The sequence below is a fragment of the Heterocephalus glaber genome, unplaced genomic scaffold (assembly GCF_053883595.1).
Source record: "Heterocephalus glaber isolate CG9 unplaced genomic scaffold, H.glaber_assembly_v1.0 deba00000676, whole genome shotgun sequence".
NCBI lineage: Eukaryota > Metazoa > Chordata > Mammalia > Rodentia > Bathyergidae > Heterocephalus > Heterocephalus glaber.
Genome location: NW_028258156.1, coordinates 1,625,954 through 1,644,013, shown reverse-complemented (window position 1 = coordinate 1,644,013; position 18,060 = coordinate 1,625,954). Strand labels below are relative to the sequence as shown.

Below are 18,060 nucleotides of genomic sequence, written 5' to 3'. Positions count from 1 at the left end.
TTCCTCCTAAGAGCAGGATTTCAGGCCTCTTAGGGGATGTTCTGCCATAGCCCACACTCTGACTCAGCTGTGTTCCTGGACCCTGGAATTCTCGGTGCAATGCCCCAAGTCTGTGTGGGTCTGGTCCCACCGTTCTCCTGGAAGCTGCTCATGTGACAAGTGTATGTTCCCCTAGGGCCCGGGGAAGCCCCAGCTGGAGCTGTGTCCAGGGTTTCCCCAGGAGACCTCTAGTAACACAGGAGTGAAACCTGGAAAGAGGGGTTTTGGTCTCCTTTCACATCCAATATCGAGAGGTGCTTTGAGGGTAAAAGGAAAGTATATGTTTGATTTAGAACAGGGACAAAATTCTAGGAGCTTGAAAGAAAGCATGTTTTGGGAAATGTAAATTCTCCTTTATTATAACATAGGCTAGCCTAATTTTCTATGAAAAACAATGCTCTTTAGTAAAAGCAAGGGCACAGTTGTCTGCATCAAAATAACTATCTCTTAACTAAGCAATGTCTTTGTTAATGGATAGATCCAGGCTTGATCGGGTTCCAGGAGACTCAAGTATTGACTACACTTAAATGTATAATTAGCATTATCACAACTGGAAATGCAGGAAGGAATGCTATTCAAAAGTGAAACAATTTTTTCATTTCATTTTTGGAAGCTTGCACTTTAAATTTCAAATGCACTGGAGGGTAGTTTCAGAGGTCAGATGCACAGATAGGCGAGTTTGGGCTAGTTCTCTGACATGTAAGTGTGGTGTAAGGACTCTCCGTGCTCTTGCCCAGGCATGACATCTTCATCTTCTCGGGCTCGCAAGGGATGTACTATGTTTTCCTAAAGAGCTTGTTGCTCCCTTCACCTTCACCTGTAGAGGCATGGAGGATTCCAGGCCATATCTTCAGTAGCCCCTGGAGCTGGCATGAGTTGGCCCAGGACTGCCCTGGTACAAGGTGGGCCAGGGGAGGAGAGCTGCAGCCAAGGCTCCCCTGCAGTGGGGTCAGGAGGTAGGGCCGGCCAACCCTGCTGGAGCAGTGTCCTGGAGCTTGCCCAGGGCAGGGCGGCCTGTAGGGAGGGCAGCTGTTCCTTCACCCTCATGAGCCAACTCCAGACAGCCAGTGTGGCCCCTGACACATTTGAAGTAGGAAACTGGAGAGTCCTCAGGGGTCTCTCTGCATGCTAGTAAATGACCCCCAGAGTTATCTTTCTCTGTGTGAACGAGCACATCTTAATGCCAGCCTGTGAGACAAGTTTCTTTTCCTTGGAGATCGGAATGTGAATGAGACAACTGCTGGTTTACAGAATATCTGCCAATGCTCCCTTTGAAAAATACAGGAATCCAGGTCTCTGGCTAGGAACCAGCCTTATTAAAGCAGAATCTCTGGGCAGAAAAGCCACAGCATCTACATTTGTAAATTCACTAGATAGTTTATATGTCGCTCAGGTTTGAGGAAACAAATAGACAGTAATTCAAAACATGTATTTATAATCAGCTGATCATACAGGTTGGAAATTTCTAATTTGAAATGCTTGGAACAAGGTGTGTTTTAGATTTTGGAGTGTTTGTATTTTGGAATATTTCCAAAGATGTTTTTACTTGTTGAGCGTACTTAATCCAAAAATCTAAACTTTTGAAATGCTCTGAAATCTGAAACCTTTTCAACAAAAAATCAGATTTTAGTGTTTTAGATTTTTCATTTGTAGAGTAGGGATGATCAATATCTAAGAGCAATAATAACATCTGACACTTATATAGTACATACTGAGAGCCAGGCTGCGATATGAGCAGTTAACATACAATGATTCATTTGTTTTTGAAGCTACACTGTATGGCAGAAACTATGACATATTAGATTTTCTGTTGTTGGGACGCAATACCTGACACTGACAGCTTAACAGAGAAGAGGTTTAATTTAGCTCATGGTTTCGGGGGACTCAGACCATGATCAGCTGAGTCCAAGGCAGGAACATTAGGGCAGAAGGACATGGTGGAGGAAAGCTGCTTGGTTCTTGCAAACCATGAACGGAGCTGGGGAGGAGCACCTGAGAGGAATGGGTGGGACCAGATATGGAAGATCACCCTTCTATGACTCACCAAGACACTCTAAGTGTACTTCCCCAGTCCTCCAGGTGGGTGCCAAAGCCAATGAAGCTGACTACCCTGACCACCCACATATGATTATCCCTGTTTTACTGAAGAGATCTAAAAAATACAGGCCCAGGCCCATAGAACCTTCAGAACAGGGCCTACAGACTTTACTTAGCACCTCCCACGTATTGTCTGATCAAAACTTTAGAAACACTGACCTAGAGTTTTTAAGGACTTGTTGAGGCATTTCAATATTTTTTTTGCTAGCAGGAAAGAGGAATGAGACAAGAGCCACATCTTCAGAAGGCTCAGGATGGCTGAGGAGACAAATGTATATACACCAGTGGTCCAGGAGGGGTGCCATCAGGGGTAAAGACAATGGAATAGCAATTAGTTTTTGAAAGGAAAATAATAGAGAACTAAAACTTTTTAGAAAGCAAACACTGTGTTTCAGGCACTTTACAATGCTTCCAACACTGTGGGTTTTTATGTATGTGGAAAATTCATCAATCCAAAGAAGCTTATTTGAAATCAAAATGTATAAACAATTAGTATATATACAAGAACTACAGTTCTCTGGAACTATAGACTCTCTGGAAAGCCAAAAAGGAAAGGCAGATGTTGACTGAACATAATGACTTAGGAAATAAGGCAAATCCACAGGCTATTTATGGTTACAGTGCAGAGTTTGTTTACATGGAACTGAAACTTTATAACAGCAATATAATGTTGTTTTCCCTAGAATGAAATGGAGTCAGTAGCCTAAGGAAATGCTCCAGGCATGAAAGTATCTTTATTTATTTTTTACTTTTTTATTTTTTGGTATCAGGTATCAAACTTGGGACCTTGCACTTGCAAGGGAGGCGGCGGAACCACTGAGCTAAATCCCTGGCCCTATATCTTTATTTTGAAGTATTAAAATATTTGTCATTTCTAAGAACCAGACTTGCAATTGTGCTTTATGGTACTAATTTCTACTATTCTCTTACTTGGATTTCTACACACTACATTAATGATATTTATTTAGACATTTATAGCCCTATCATTCTGGAAGGGTAATAGGCTTGCTTTATTTCATTTTGGGGCCATTCAGTAACAGATACTGAATTTTTAAAGCTTTCATACAAATAAACAAGAATGTTAATAGTTGTTGGCTTTAGATGATGAGGAAATAATTTTGTTTACACTCTAGTTTTTCATGTTTTCTCAATATGTATAATTACTGGTTTTCTTTGAAATTATTTTTAAAAATGAAAATGTTTTCATATCTAATATCTGGTTTCATACTAGTATAAATATCAATTAGATGAGAATTACTCATATGCCCAATTTTGAGAAGAGGATGCTAAGCACTAGGGACGTTAGCTAACTTCTGGTATGATTTGCTGCTGTACTGGCAGAGTGCCGATCACCACCTGAACCGTGGGGTTCTGACCCCAGGTTTTTTGCCAATGGATCTTCATAGACTCATCATTAGCACTCACCTATGTGTCCAACTAATGGGGCCAGTCAGGGGGTTATTCCAAATATGTAATGACTGGTACAGTAAGGCATTGGCCAGTTAGCTGTTGGCACTGACTGCATAGGAGGGACAGCAGCTGTGAACAACCTGTCCAGCTGTGCAGGGGCTTCTCTGTACTTGATCAGCCAGCCTTGCTCTCTCTCTCCTCCTTCCTTCCTTTCCTTTCCTTCTTCCTTCTTCTTTCCTTCTCTTCCTTGGTTCTCCCTTCCTTTCCTCTCTCTCTCCTTTCCTCCTTCCAGTCTTTTTCAATACTGGGGATTGAACCCAGGGCCTTTGTACTAAGCTACATCATCAGCCCCTCTCCCCATTAAAAAATATTTTTTGGGGTGCAGAGTTTGCTAAGTTGCCGAGTTGCCCAGGCTGGGCTTGAAATTGAATTCCTCTTGCCTCAACCTCCATGGTAGGTACAGTGAGATCTGGAAAGGAAAGGAGAAGAAAAAGGATTGGAGAGGAGGGGAGGAGAGGGGAGGGGAGGGGAAACGAGAGGGAAAGGAAAAGGAAAGAAGAGAGAAAAGGAAGAGGAGGACAGGGAAGGGAGGGAGAGGAGGGGTGGGAGGGGAGAGATGCGAAGAGAGAGGAGAGGGAAAGGAAAAGGAAGGAAAAGAGACAGCAGGGAAAGGAGGGGAGGAGGGCAGCACCAGGGGAGGGGAAGGGTGCACCCTGCACTGGCTTTGACTAGACTTTCTGATTGGTCCTTCGGCGGTATAGTTTTCCTGTGACAGTGACAATTTATGAAAGCCTTTGGCACAGTAATAAGGAACCATGCAAAAGAACATATGAAGTCTTCTGGGTCCAGGTGATTCCAAATCACAAGCTTGCCTAGGTCCAATTTCATCACAATCACTGCAACTTCACAGCAAAATGTTCATTAGGCGGAAAAAGAGGATCAAACTCAACAAATATGAGTTTTGTTTTCAATTTATGTATCAGAAATTGTCACCTCTTTTAAGTGAACTCAGATATTTTGAAGGGAATTTAATTCTTAAAAGATTAGCTGGGCATGGTGGTATATGCTCGTATTCCCAGTACTTTGGAAAATGGAGGCATCAGGATCAAAATTTTGAGCTCACCCTGGACAATTTAATGAGAGACTGTCTCAAAATAAAAAGTTACAAAAATGCTAGGGATGTATCTTGGTATAAAAACCCTGAGTTCAATCCCCTGCTGCCAGAAAAAAAAGTGACTATTTTTCTCAGAACTTGATCTGAATTGTTATAATTAATGGCTTAAAGACATTTGTAGTAAGCACCCACAAAGCCAGATAGGACTACTGATTTAATTGGAGGAAGAGGGATTAAATGCTCTCTAAGATTCCTTCCATTAAGGAATCTTGAAACATTAAGGAATCTATTACATTTGAAAACATTAGGGAATCTATTACATTTCTTTAGTGGGACATCATTCAACTCATTGGAATTTGATACTCTTTAGAAGAATATTGGGTTAAAGGATTAGCAACTCATCCTGTAAATTTTCAAAGATTTATATCCAAAACCTGGATATACATGTGTCAAGCCCCTCCTCCCTTTGTTGGAGCTACAAATGTCTCCTTATTGTAATGTCACTCTAGAGCCAAAGAAGGAGGCATTTCCTTACCCATGCTGCCCAGAACATCCTATCAATCTCACTAATGGAAATAATCTCGGACAGTTAAGTAATTGGCTATGTATATTGTAAATACCCTAAAAGTGTTTGCAGATTTCATCAAAAACCCAACTTTTTTTTTTTTTTTTTTTTTTACATAAAACCAAGAACATGGCAGAGAAGGAAATTAGAGGAAGGAAGCATCCATTCCCCCCTTTTCAGAGTCTCTGTAATTTTCTATGAAGATATGCACTTTGATTATGCTTAGTAACACCATATGCTGGGACAGGATACAAGATCAAAGACACCAGTCACAGTACTGGAGCCCTTGGAGCAGGCAGGATCAAATATTTCTGCTGGTAGAATGCTAATAGGTCGGTAAAGACACTCCCCCACAGCTCCCTTCACCCAGACTTCATTTCCAAAATGTATCTGAGGAACTTCAAACATGAAAGGTCTTAGCATCTTTTTCATTGTCCGCTGTCATACTCTGCAGACTGAAAACAATTGTCATCATTTAGATATTTTAAACTAAAGAATATTCAAAAGTTTAACGTACATTGTCAAGTTTTATAGTGTGCATTGCCTTAGAAATTGAGGGAATAAGGGATTGTTGAACACTGCTTTTCTTTTGTTGATGAGAGTGCAGATACTTCATTTTGTTTTTTCTCTACAATCAAAATTTTTCTACAATGAACATTTGCTTTTACAGTTGAATATCTTTGGTAAAACTGTCTACGATGCCGTATTCATTCTTGCTTTCCCCATTGTCCTGCCATGTCCTTCCCTGTTACAAATGGTTTTTCTTATAAACCTTCTTTTTAAAAATCAATCTTGTTAATGGAAATAACCTTGGATATTCAAACAGTTCACTATGTACAGTGTAAATATCCCCAAAGCATTTGCAGTTGCCATAAAAAGCCAAATGTCTGTCATAAACTATGGTCTCTGTGTGATGAATATGGGCATAGGAAGATGGTGTCTACTTACTGCGTCACTGTCCTTGGGCCACTGCAGTCTCTGGTCCATGGTTGATTTTCTGATCTATAAAAGGGGACAAATCATACTTGCCGAATGTAGGAGCCTACAGGAAAATGTATGTGGGAGAATTAGAACATGACAAGTGCTGTGAAAATAGGATTGATCCTGATGCTTCAACATGCATGTCTTCTCAGTGAGAACCTGGAGTTCTTAAAGGTAAGGCCCACACTTACGCATAGCTTCCTGGTGTCCTGTGTAACACCTAACAAAGAGTCTGGTCTTGATCCCATTCCCTAGGGGAGCTTTCATGACTTTATCACCTCCCAAAGGCCAGACTTCCTAATCCTATCACATTGGCAACACCTGAATTTTAGAGAGAATACATTCAAACTAAAGTAGGAGGAAGCCACACTCTCAGGTTCTTCCAGCTTTCCTTGTAGGTTCTGTTTCCGTCTTTTTGTTGTTTCATTGCTCTTCTGCAGGTGACCTGGAACCAAAGAACACAGTCTTCAGCAGCCAGGTTCTCCTGCTGCTCATACAACCCTAGGTGTTGGGCCTGCTCTGCAGTCACTTAGTGCACATGCCAAACCATTTGACCTCAATGGACATCGGTTTCCTGCCCCGTGAAGTGATGTGGGGTTGTAATCTATCAGTGTTTGCCCCAAGGGTTCTTATCATTAGTCATGGCTCTTGTGATGCAAAAAAATTATGCAAGGGAAAAGGGGACTCTGGCTCTCCATGCCATGACCAGGTCTCAGACACTTGGTGCACAAGAGCATATTTAAAGCTTTGAGAAGCCCTGCAGAAAATAAATAAGAAACATCCTAGCGATGGCAGATAGGACTGTTGACCTGGTTTGAGGGACAGTAGGTTAAATGCTCTCTATGATCCCTTCCCTCTTTAAACATTAAAAGAAATGATTGCATTTCTTCAGTGGAACATTATTCGATCCATTGGAATTTGTTAGAGATACAGTTCTTTAAATAAGTTGTTTTATTTAATCTGCATGTTATACAGTGCACAGTGCTTTTCCAGGTTATGCTTGACTGATCTCACCAACCCGTGGAATACAACTGGTTTAATATTAATCCACAGTAAGCAGGGAATATATCACACAGTTGACACCAGTCTCTCACAGATCTGCACAGCTTCCTTGTTTTACCCCCAAGCTGTCAACTAACAAATCATTAGACCATTCTTTCCACCAGGATACAAGTGTTAGAACCCCAGAGTGGAAAGCACCATTTGATGTGTTATTAATTCTAAGCTAAATAACTGTTAATTCTGCAAAATACAATTTAGTCACCTGCTAGTGATGGAGTGTTTCCTGGGAACCTGACCATTAGGGAAAAGTTCAGCAGTGATCCCTAAGGGTAATTATTCCAGTATGTTCAGGTTAAAAAAAACCCCGTGATAATCAGTATGTGACTCCCATTATTCCTTGAGGTGGTAGCATGATTTTCCATCCAGGACAGGTGGCTACAAACATCTGCCAGAAGAATAATCATTAACAACTGGTACTTACAGAGTGTTGGTCATGTGCCAGGCACAGCTCTAAGCCCTCTACAATACTAAGGCACTTAATCCCCAAGGACTCATGAGGAAAGTACAGTTATTAATCCCATCACATAGATAATGTGATTGAAGCAAAGAGAGGTTAAATAACTGCCCCAAGGTCACACAGCTAGAAAGTGACAGAGGGGGACTTGCACTCACATTTTATGAAAAATCATATGCATGTTCTTCACATGAATCTTTGACCATAGTGTCCTTGTCATTGCTGGAGTCACTTTTGATGGATAACATTTTTTAGAAGAAGTCATCTGCCCATTCACATATATTTTTTGAACTGCAGCAGTTATGATTCTTCCAGTGGAAACTTTCCAAGATACCAGTATCTATTCTCAAAGTAATTAGGTCAATGTTTTCTTTGTCCTTATAGGTGTGTGCTCATCTTGACAATTCTTTTATTTGGTACTGGGGATTGAACTTGGGACCTTGCACTTGCAAGGCAGGCGGGGGAACCACTGAGCTAAATCCCCCCCGGTGCTCATCTCAACAATTTTACCACTTGTATTATTTGATCCTCCATTGTTATAATTATTTTTAAATGAACAATAGCCTTTTGTTGGTACAGAAGCAGATATATACATTGTAGAAAGTCAGAAAATACAAATTCACAAGAAAACACTGTATTTCCACCATGAAAGACTGGGTAATGACACCTCAAAGATATCTTTATACTAATCACTAGAACCTATAAATATGTCAGGCCTCATGGCATAGGGAAAGTAAGATTCCAGGTTGAATTAAGATTGTATTCTGTTGACTTAAAGGTTATTCTAGAGCATACAAGAGGGCCTAATGTAATTACAAGAGTCCTTAAAAGTGGAAGAGGACAGCAGAAAAGTCTAGAGTGCTATACTGCAAGAAGGACCAAACTTTGCTGGCTTTGAAGATGGAGGAGGGTTGTATTAGTTACTTTTCTCTCCTTGCTGAGACAAAATACCTGACACCCACAGTTAAAAGGGAAGGAGTTTATTTGGCTTGCAGTTCATAGAGGTTTCAGTCCATAGTCAGCTGGCTACAAGACAGGGATGGCAAGCAGGCCTCATAGAGGAGAAACAACATGGTGTGCATAAGGTGGCAAAGGCAACAAGGCACCTTAACAGTGTCTTTCTGCTCCTTTTATCTTATTCAGACCACCTGGGATCAGGGCGGTGCCAAACCAATCACTTACCTGTAGTGGTTGGTTTAATAATCACACACCCTTAATCCTAGCATCACACATTCCAGATTTTGCTACCTTTGAAAAAGACAGCATGAGGCTTTGGAGGGACATCCAGACAGAGGCCATGGTAAGGGTGCTATGAGCCAGGGAATGCAGGTGGGATCTAGAAGCTGGAAAAGTAAGGAAAGGAATTCAACCGCTGAGCTGCTAGAAAAGAAATTATCCCACTCAAACCTTGATTTTAGTTCAATGAGACCAATGTTGAAATTCTGATCTACAGAACTGTAAGATAATAAACATGTGTTTCATAAACCACCGAGGTTGTTTTTTTTTTTTGTACCAGGGATTGAACTCGGGACCTTGTGCTTTCAAGGCAGGCAGCAGAACCACTGAGCTAAATCCTCTGCTCATGCCACCAAGTTTTTGATGTTTTTATGTCAGCAATAAAATATCAATACACCCACCAACAATTATAACTGTTGACTTTTTATTATATATATATATATCATTTCTAGATCTTTTTGTATACATATTTTTAACTCAAATGAGATCATAAATTGTAAACTACCCATCTACATCCTTCTTCTTCTGTTGCTATTACATAATGACTGAGGCTGGACAATTTGAAAAGGCAAGAGTTTATTTTAGATCACAGTTCTGGTGGTCCAACTGCATGGACCACCTTGGTTTCTCCTCGGTTTCTGGTGAAGAACACATGCTGCTTCGTGTAGGGTGGAGAAGCAGAAGGAAAGTAGGCAAGTGTGAAAGAGATCACAAGGTGAGAAAAGAAATAGGAAAAAGCCAAACTTGCTTTTCTAAAAATCCACTCTCATGATAACTAACCCACATTCATGAGAGCAACATTGACCCTCTTGTGAGTACAGAGCCCTCATAACCTAATTGCCTCTCATAGATTCCACCTCCTCTTGACATTGTTGTATTGGCAGTGGCTTTTGTGGGGGACAGACTATCTCTGAATCTTAACAGTGCCTGTTTTAGTGATTCTTTTTCTTTCAATAAATTTTCATTACATGTATTACTCAGATCATCTTCAAATTACCCTAATAAGCCTCCCTCAAAGATGGCTTATCCAAATTAGGAGTTAAATTAGGATCATGCATTATATCTAATGTATATATTGGTTAGGTATTTTAAAGTATAAAACAATCTTTTTAAAAATCATCTACTAATTTACTTTAGTGTTTATCCCATTGTTTATCCCATTGTTTTCTTACATTGTCCAGCCTTCTGTCCTCTATATTTTCTGCAAATTGGAAGTTCGATTGACTCATATTCATAAATTCAGTCTAGAATACATCTTGAGCACTGTAATGTGTTTATTTGGCACTAGATAAGAAAATGCTTTCCATTTAGTGCCTACCATTACTAAAATTCAGATTATCCGAGCACATCCTTCTGTATTCTTGTTTTGTTGCTGTTATTTGTTTGGCTTGTTTTGCTTTTGTTTTTAAGGTACTGGAGATTGAACCCAGACTGAGCTACATCCCCAGGACTTTTTAAAATTTTTGAGACAGAGCCTTGCTAAAGCACTAGGTTTCTCAGATTAGGCTGGAACTTTCAATCCTCCTGCCTCAGCCTTGCAGAATGCTGAGATTACAGGTTATGTACCCTCCTCACCCAGCTGTACCTCTCCTTTCATAAGAAGTTCTAAAATGGAATGTGCCAATCTATGGAGATGAAAATCAGAACAGTGATGACCTCTGGGAATGGTAGGAATTGGCCAGAAAGAAGTAGACAGAACTTTCTGGCAGTGTTCTGTATCTTTCTCCTCTGGGTGTTAGGATGGCTTCTCCTCTAGCTCCTGCTGCTGTAGAGTGAAGTTTCCCCCCTTGGGACCAGAAAGTATTTTGTGTGGAGATATTTAACTCCATACAGATGTAAACTCTTTGCTCAGCTGTTCATGTCATAGTCAAATCCGTTAAATGTTTGCTTTAATTGATATTCATTACATATTTTTAAAATATTTTCATTCCCTTTACATTTATTAGCTGCCATTCCTTGGTAAAGAAGAGTTTCCCCTAATCAACTCTATCTACTTGCTGCACTGAAAAACATTCTGTACCAGGGAAACAGGAAAATGCTTTGCCCTTTAATTATCAGCTTCAAAGAGAAGAATTCATGAATAATGTCAGTGATGATGACTGATTGTTTTCCTAGTTTCTTTCTTTCTATCATTATTAAGAGCTCACAGGTTTTCACGAATTCATTGTACTGCAGAAATATATACATGCCAGATTTCTAGAAGTGGGATCGCTGAGTCAAAAGAATATTAAGCCCATAATTTTCTTCATACTTCTAGATTATTCTCCAAGAACTCAAATTCTTAACTGCTATGCCAAACTATTTCTCAAAGTCTTGAGCTCATCAGGCAGATGAGTGTATACTAAAAAATGAATCTTTTTGTGTGCTTACTGGGTATTGAACCCAGTTCCTTTGCACTGAGCTGCATCCTCAGTCCTATTTTATATTCTTTAGAGACAGAGTCTTGCCAAGTTGCCCAGGTTGGGCTCAAAGTTGCAATCCTCCTGACTCAGCCTCCTCGAGTGCTGAGATTACAGGAATGAACCACCAGCCTGGTTTGAAAATATGTTGCTTTGTTTTTAAAGACTTCAAGAATAATATAGGGACCTTATTTTTAATAGCCTCAAACTGGAAATAATGCAAATGTCCAAAAGCAGTTAAGTGGATAAATACCAATTGTGATATACAATGGAATATCACTCAAATTAAAAGGAATTAGATATACTGATACATGCAATAATGTGGATGAATCTCAAAATAATTATGCTAACAGAGCCAGACACACGAAAGCACATTCTGTGTGATTTTATTCTTATGAAGTTCTAAACGGACAATACTGATCTGTGGTGATAGAAATCAGAACAGTACTTGCTTCTGGGAACGGTGGTCATTTAGCTGGACAGGAACTTTCTGGGATAATGGCAGCGTTCCATATCTTAACTGAGTAGTAACTGCATGCATGTACATAGTAGTCAGAATTTAAAACTGAATACTTAATATGTATGCAGTCTTTTTATTGTAAAATGTAAAGTATGATTTCATGGCTTAAAAAATGCAGACTTCAGTTAGATTTTTAAAAAGTGGCACAGTCCTCTTCTCCCATTACCCAAACCCTGGCATCTTTCTTGTTCTGTCTATCTTAACACGCTTCCTCTCTGACCCACCCAGCCTTGCACATGGCTGCTCATGCCTCTTAAAGGCTCAAGCACTAGCTCCTCAGGTAGATTGTCAGTGCCCTAAAAATGACTTAAAAGTATGCTTTCAATATCCCTTTTAGCAATAACTGTCTACCTACAATTCATATGATTAGAATCAAATCACCTGGTGTGTTAATTTGCTCAGGCTGCCATGACCAAACATTGCATGTAGTCTGAGTGGTATAGATAATGGAGGTTCATTGTCCTCAGCTCTGTACTAGGAAGCCTGAAGTTACCATGTTGGTGTGGTTGGGTTCTGGTGAAGACAATTTTCTTGATTTAGAGACAGCTGTGCTCTTACTGTTTCTCTCAAAGCATTGAGAGAGAGAGAGAGAGAGAGAGAGAGAGAGAGGCTGGCAAACAGAGAGATAAACAGAGTCAGAGATAGATAGAAATAGAAACACAAAGACAGGGACAGAAAGAGGTATGAGTCTCTTCTTACGAAGGCCTGAATCCCATCATGAGGTCCCCAATTTCATGACCTCATCTAAACCAAATCCCACCTACAAACATCATCAAATTGGGGACTAGGGCTTCACCATATGAATTTGGGAAGTACACAATTCAGCCCATAGTACCTGGGGAATATTAGCAAATGAGCAAAGCCTACTCACATCCCTAGAGATTCTGATTAGATGATTTGAGGTGGGACCTGGGCATCTGTATTTCTTTTAAATTTTCCCATAAAATGCAACCAGGAACACAGACCTCTTTTCTGTGCCTTACTGTATTAGATGAGTTCTGTGGGCCAGCGTCATTAACATCCTGTTAGAATGCAAACTGTCTGGCCCCACCCCAGACTTGTGATCCATCTCTGCATCTTAACAAGACCCCCAGATGATTCTCTTGCACCACAGTTTAAAAAATACAGGTCTTCAGCATCTTACATAGACTTCTTTAAATTCTGAGAATGCTCCATCAATCAATTCTTGTTTGAATTGAAATGGACAAGCATTTCGTCAACAAACCAAGTTTTAGCCTTTTTCATCTTGGAAGTCTGTCAAGGTGTGGCTCTTGCCTACAAATAATTGCACCTTAGTGTAAAGATTTTATACACTGCCTATATATCAGTGTCTGTTAGCAAATAAAAAAGCAGCAAAAATATACCCAGTGTGAACAAGAAATTCCTAATGTTTTTGAAAACATACTGCTACCCTTATCCTTCCATCATTATGAATTATACTTTAGATTCAGGTGGTCTTTAAAATTCATAATGAAATAGAATATGTACTTGCACTCCAGTTATGAAAGGGGAGAGAAGTAGCACTTAGCATAGAACATGAATACTGTGTACCTAATAAATAATTCAGTAATCTGGGGAAAGAAAAACATGCCTGCTTAAATAAATAGAAGAGAATCCCTAATGCTGAAGATATTCTTGGGGTTAGGAAATGAGAGAATTGCTATATCTAATGATATTAGGTAACACATAATGCTAGTTTTTAAAAGATTTGATTACAATAACTATGCTAGCTAGAAACGTTGAGAAAAATACAGTGTTCCTTGATATTTTAGAAAGCAGTTCAAGGTCTTGTCATCTATGAAGACCAATAGTGTGTTCATTATTAGGAATGCAGTTCATGAAAGCACTAAATAAGAGATTCCAGGATGACAGGCACTAAAAATGATGAATTTCCACTTTCCCTTCTCAGAAGTACCTAATGGATATAGTTCTCTATTTTTAACAAGTACTAATTTCTAAAATCTTTATGTTAAAATTCGCCCTTTGTTCTGTATAGCTACAGCTTTAAACTCTAGCTTCAGTGATGATTTCAGCTTCAGGAAATTGGTCTTATCTTCCTTTTCTTCTAGAATTAATAACTTCTCAATTGTTAATGGTATGATTAGTTTGCTAACTGTATCAAAATGATTTTCTTGTTTAGTTCATAGTACCATTATATTCTGGCCAATAAGCTAAAAAATGAAAGGTGCTAAACTGCATTAAACACATACATATACAGATACAAACCCACCTTTAAAAGAAAGGAGCCTAAATAATGTTTTGTATTTAAATCCCATTTCCCAAATGGTGAGAATTGACATTCATGTAATTATGATCAGATTCAACTCACTATGTTTTTATTGAGTTTTATAGTATGCACAACAGAAACACACTTTGAAACTAAAATATTTTACATTGGGTATACATAATGAGACTTTCTATTCCAAAATTGCAAGTTATTGAATAAAGACCTTGCTAGATATTAGTTCAGTCAAAATCAATTTAAAAGGATTCATTTGCTATCTTTCCCATTACCTTCTAAAATAGCTCTAGAAAGTTGTGGCATTCTTCCTTAAACATTATATAAAAATATATTTTATATTAATAAACTAATGGGCAGAGTTATTTTATTTCAGTGCATTTCCTACTTTATTAATTTTAAGGTAAGTAAATGTACTTAAAAATAATTGGAACATTGGAGGTTATCCAATAGAAAGTAAATATTTGTAAGAGCTCTCAAAATTGTTCTATGTACATATAAAAATATACATTTTATATAACCTTGTGTCATCTTATTCCTTTTTTTTTCTCCTGACAGGTAGAATTATACTATGTACTCTTCTGTTCCTTGATCTTTTTCTCTTTTTGTAGGTTTTTCCAGATCTATGTGTATAGATCTACTTCATTTTCAATGTTACCACAATATTCCACATGGACTTATTTGTTACTATAAATATACTTAGGTTCATTCCAGGTTTTTATATTATGAGCAATGTTTCAATAAATAATACATAGAAATATCTTTGTACATAGATGCTAGTATATTTGTAGACTAGAATCCTGGAAATAAAACTTCTATGTCAAAGACTATGTGCCTCTCTAATTTTTATGTAATGCTGATTTCCTTCAAAAAGCCTGACTGGATTACATTTTCCCCAGCAGCCTTTGAAAGTGCCTGTCTGCTTGGAGGGGCAACCTTGTGTCATCTGATGATTCTCTCCTAGATCATCATCCCTTGCTTTCTCTACTGGATCATTTCAATTAGAATACAAACATGCTGTAATTTCTCACATAGTGAAAGGAAAAATCATTCAAAAACACTTGCCCCTTCCAATAGTCCCCAATTTTTCTGCCCTCCTTTGCATTGAAACATCTAGAAAAAGATGTCTAAACTTGTCTCAAGTCCTTTTCTTCTCACTCTCTTGAATCTTTTCTAGCTAGAACTTTCAGTGCCCCACTTTATTTACCCAAACTGCTTTCAGCAAGTCACCTGTAACTCTCTCTCTATTGAGTGGTGACGACTTGGTCTTCCTATTATTCTGCTTGACAGCAGTTTTTGACAGAGACATCACTTGGCTGCAGGGATACCACACCCTCCTCTCACCTTACAAGCTGCCTTTTCTCCCTTCTGTTTCCCGATTTATTCCCACCTTCACAATGGCATGAGGTTGAAATATGCCAGGACCCAGTCTTTGGGCCTTGTTCCTGTCTGTGCCCCCTCTAATCTAATGAGACAGCATTATATAAATACTGTCTCTACCTTAAAGAATCCTAAATTGTCCCTGGCCTGGATCTCTTTTGTAAACACAATATTTCTATCTTGAAATACTAAACATCTCAAATACCATTGAGGTAATCTAATTAATCACATATAAAATCCTCCCAAAGCTGCCCTCCTGTCATTTCAGGTAATACTGTACTCATTCCATCCTTCCAGTGAAGGGGGAAAAACAGAATTATTCTTTTTTTAAAAAAAAAAAATTATTTTATTGGTACATTTTAGGTATACAATATAATGACATTCATCATTGGAAATTTGCACCTTTACATAATCTCCCTTGATTCTTATTTTTCCCCATTCCCCTGCCCTCCCTTCAACCCTTCTATCCCTCCCTATTTACAAAGACTTTGTTTCCATTTTTGCATTTTCTTTTTTTTTTATTAAATTCTTTTATTGGTACATTGTAGGTATACAACACATTTACATTTCTCATTGGGAATTATACCTTTACATAATGCACCTTGGTTCTTATTTTTTCCCCATTCCTAGCCCTCCCTTCATGCCCTCCACCCTGCCTTATTTACAAAGACTTTATTTTCATTTTTTCCATTTCTCGTCATTTTTTCTTTCCCTTCTTTCCTTTCCCCTGCCCCTCCCACTACCCCTACCCCTTTGGACCTTTTCTTCCTCTTTTACATTATCGATTATTCATTCTAATCATTGGTACATTTTAGGTATACAATATAATGACATTCACCGTTGGAAATTTGCACCTTTACATAGTCTCTCTTGGTTCTTATTTTCCACCCTTGCCCAGCCCTCCCTTCAGCCCCTCTAGTCCTCCCTATTTACAAAGATTTTGTTCCTATTTTTCCATTTTCTCATATTAATCCCATTCCCTTCTATCCTTTCCCTTAGCCCTCCCATTTCCTTCCCCTTTGCCCCTTTTCTTCCTATTTCACATTACCTATTATACATTTAGTCCTTATTTACACTTTCAGTTTCTCACACCAGAGAAACTATTTGGTATTTACACATCAAACAGAATTATTCTTAACCTCAATCTTGTTCACACTTCATGCTCAATCCATTAGGTTCTACCTTTAGAACATATTCAGGTTCTAACCACCCCCTCATCACTGCCACCTCCCACACCCCATCCAGACAGCTATCTTTGCTTACCCAGGTTATTTCAGTGACCTCCTGCTTCCAGCCTTGTCTCGCCATAGAACAGAACAGCTGGAGTGACCTGTTAGTGCTGATCAAGTCATACCATCCCTCTGATCAAGACTCTACAGTGTTCAGAGGCTGTGTGAGAAGCCCTGTTCCCACCCCACACACATATGTGAACACACACACACACACACACACACACACACACACACCATCTGTCTCTGATCTCATCTATTTTTGCTCACTCTGCCCTAATCCCTGCAGCCTTCTTGCTATCCTTCTGATGCCCCTGCAGCACAGGCAGGTAGGTGGATCTAAGGATCTGCTGCTCACAGACAAGACCTACTGCATGGGGGCCTCCACCATTTTGATAGTCTGTAGAGAATACTGTCTCATTGACATGATAAAAGGCAGGCCACAAATGCTTTAATAATAACATATACATATGCCTGATGGCAGGAGATAATGCCCAAAACATCACAGCCTACTACCTTGGTGACTTTTCCATGGTCCTGTGCTCTGGAGAATATGGCATTTCCTTCCAAAGTGAAAGATAAATTACTATACTTGGCACCACCTCTAAGAAAAGACTGCCATGTTTTGTACCTCTTTTGATTTTTGAGTTAACAATACCTTTTTAGAATGTATTGCTCAGAGAGATGTTTTGAGTAAACTGATAGGCTGCAAGTTTTGTGTGGGGACCAGAGCAAAACAGCATTATTTCTCAGTACTGTGTTGTTATTGGTGGTTGCAATGGAATGTGTCCATGCTGTGTAGCAACAGTGTAGATATACTGGATTGTGTCTCCTGGCTCTTAAATCCAAATCCATCCTACTAGACATCCTCCATCCCTTTCTTTGCTTCCCTCATCAGGCTGATGTCATGTGAGGTCATTCCAATGGTAGGCTCCAGAGTGGGGGGGAAGAGTTAGATTAGTTTTCCCTCCTCTGGCAATGGGAACAGCAGCTGGGCTGGAGTGCATGTGCTACAGGCTCCAGCAGCCTGGGAGTGAATTCAGCAACATCAGCCCTGAGAGTCTGCTCGAAAGATCCCACCAAGGGACAGTGGCAGCCACCCAGGCTCTAGGCAAGAACCCCTGCCTTAGTTGCTCTTCAGCCCTTGCAGAAAATTTTTAACCAGTTCCCTACATTACATTCTTCTCTGCTTGAAATGTATATAATGATTTCTACATTTCTATGTGGACAGAAAATGATACAGAGACTTTCCCATTTCAGTACATAACAAGCTCCCTCAGACTCACTTGTTTTTTTTTAAAGAATGCATCATATTTATATAAGAAAACCCAGTTA

At 39.3% G+C, this 18,060-nt stretch overlaps 1 long non-coding RNA gene across 1 annotated transcript; it reads right to left on the bottom strand.

Annotated features, from left to right (window-relative positions):
* Positions 1–2,859: 2,859 nt before the first annotated feature.
* LOC147829208 (uncharacterized) lies at positions 2,860–14,055 on the bottom strand. The gene is made up of 2 exons (XR_015449315.1): positions 6,174–14,055; positions 2,860–5,680 (listed from the first exon to the last, which is right to left on the bottom strand). It is a non-coding gene; the product is annotated as an uncharacterized LOC147829208 (long non-coding RNA).
* Between the last annotated feature and the right edge of the window lie 4,005 nt (positions 14,056–18,060).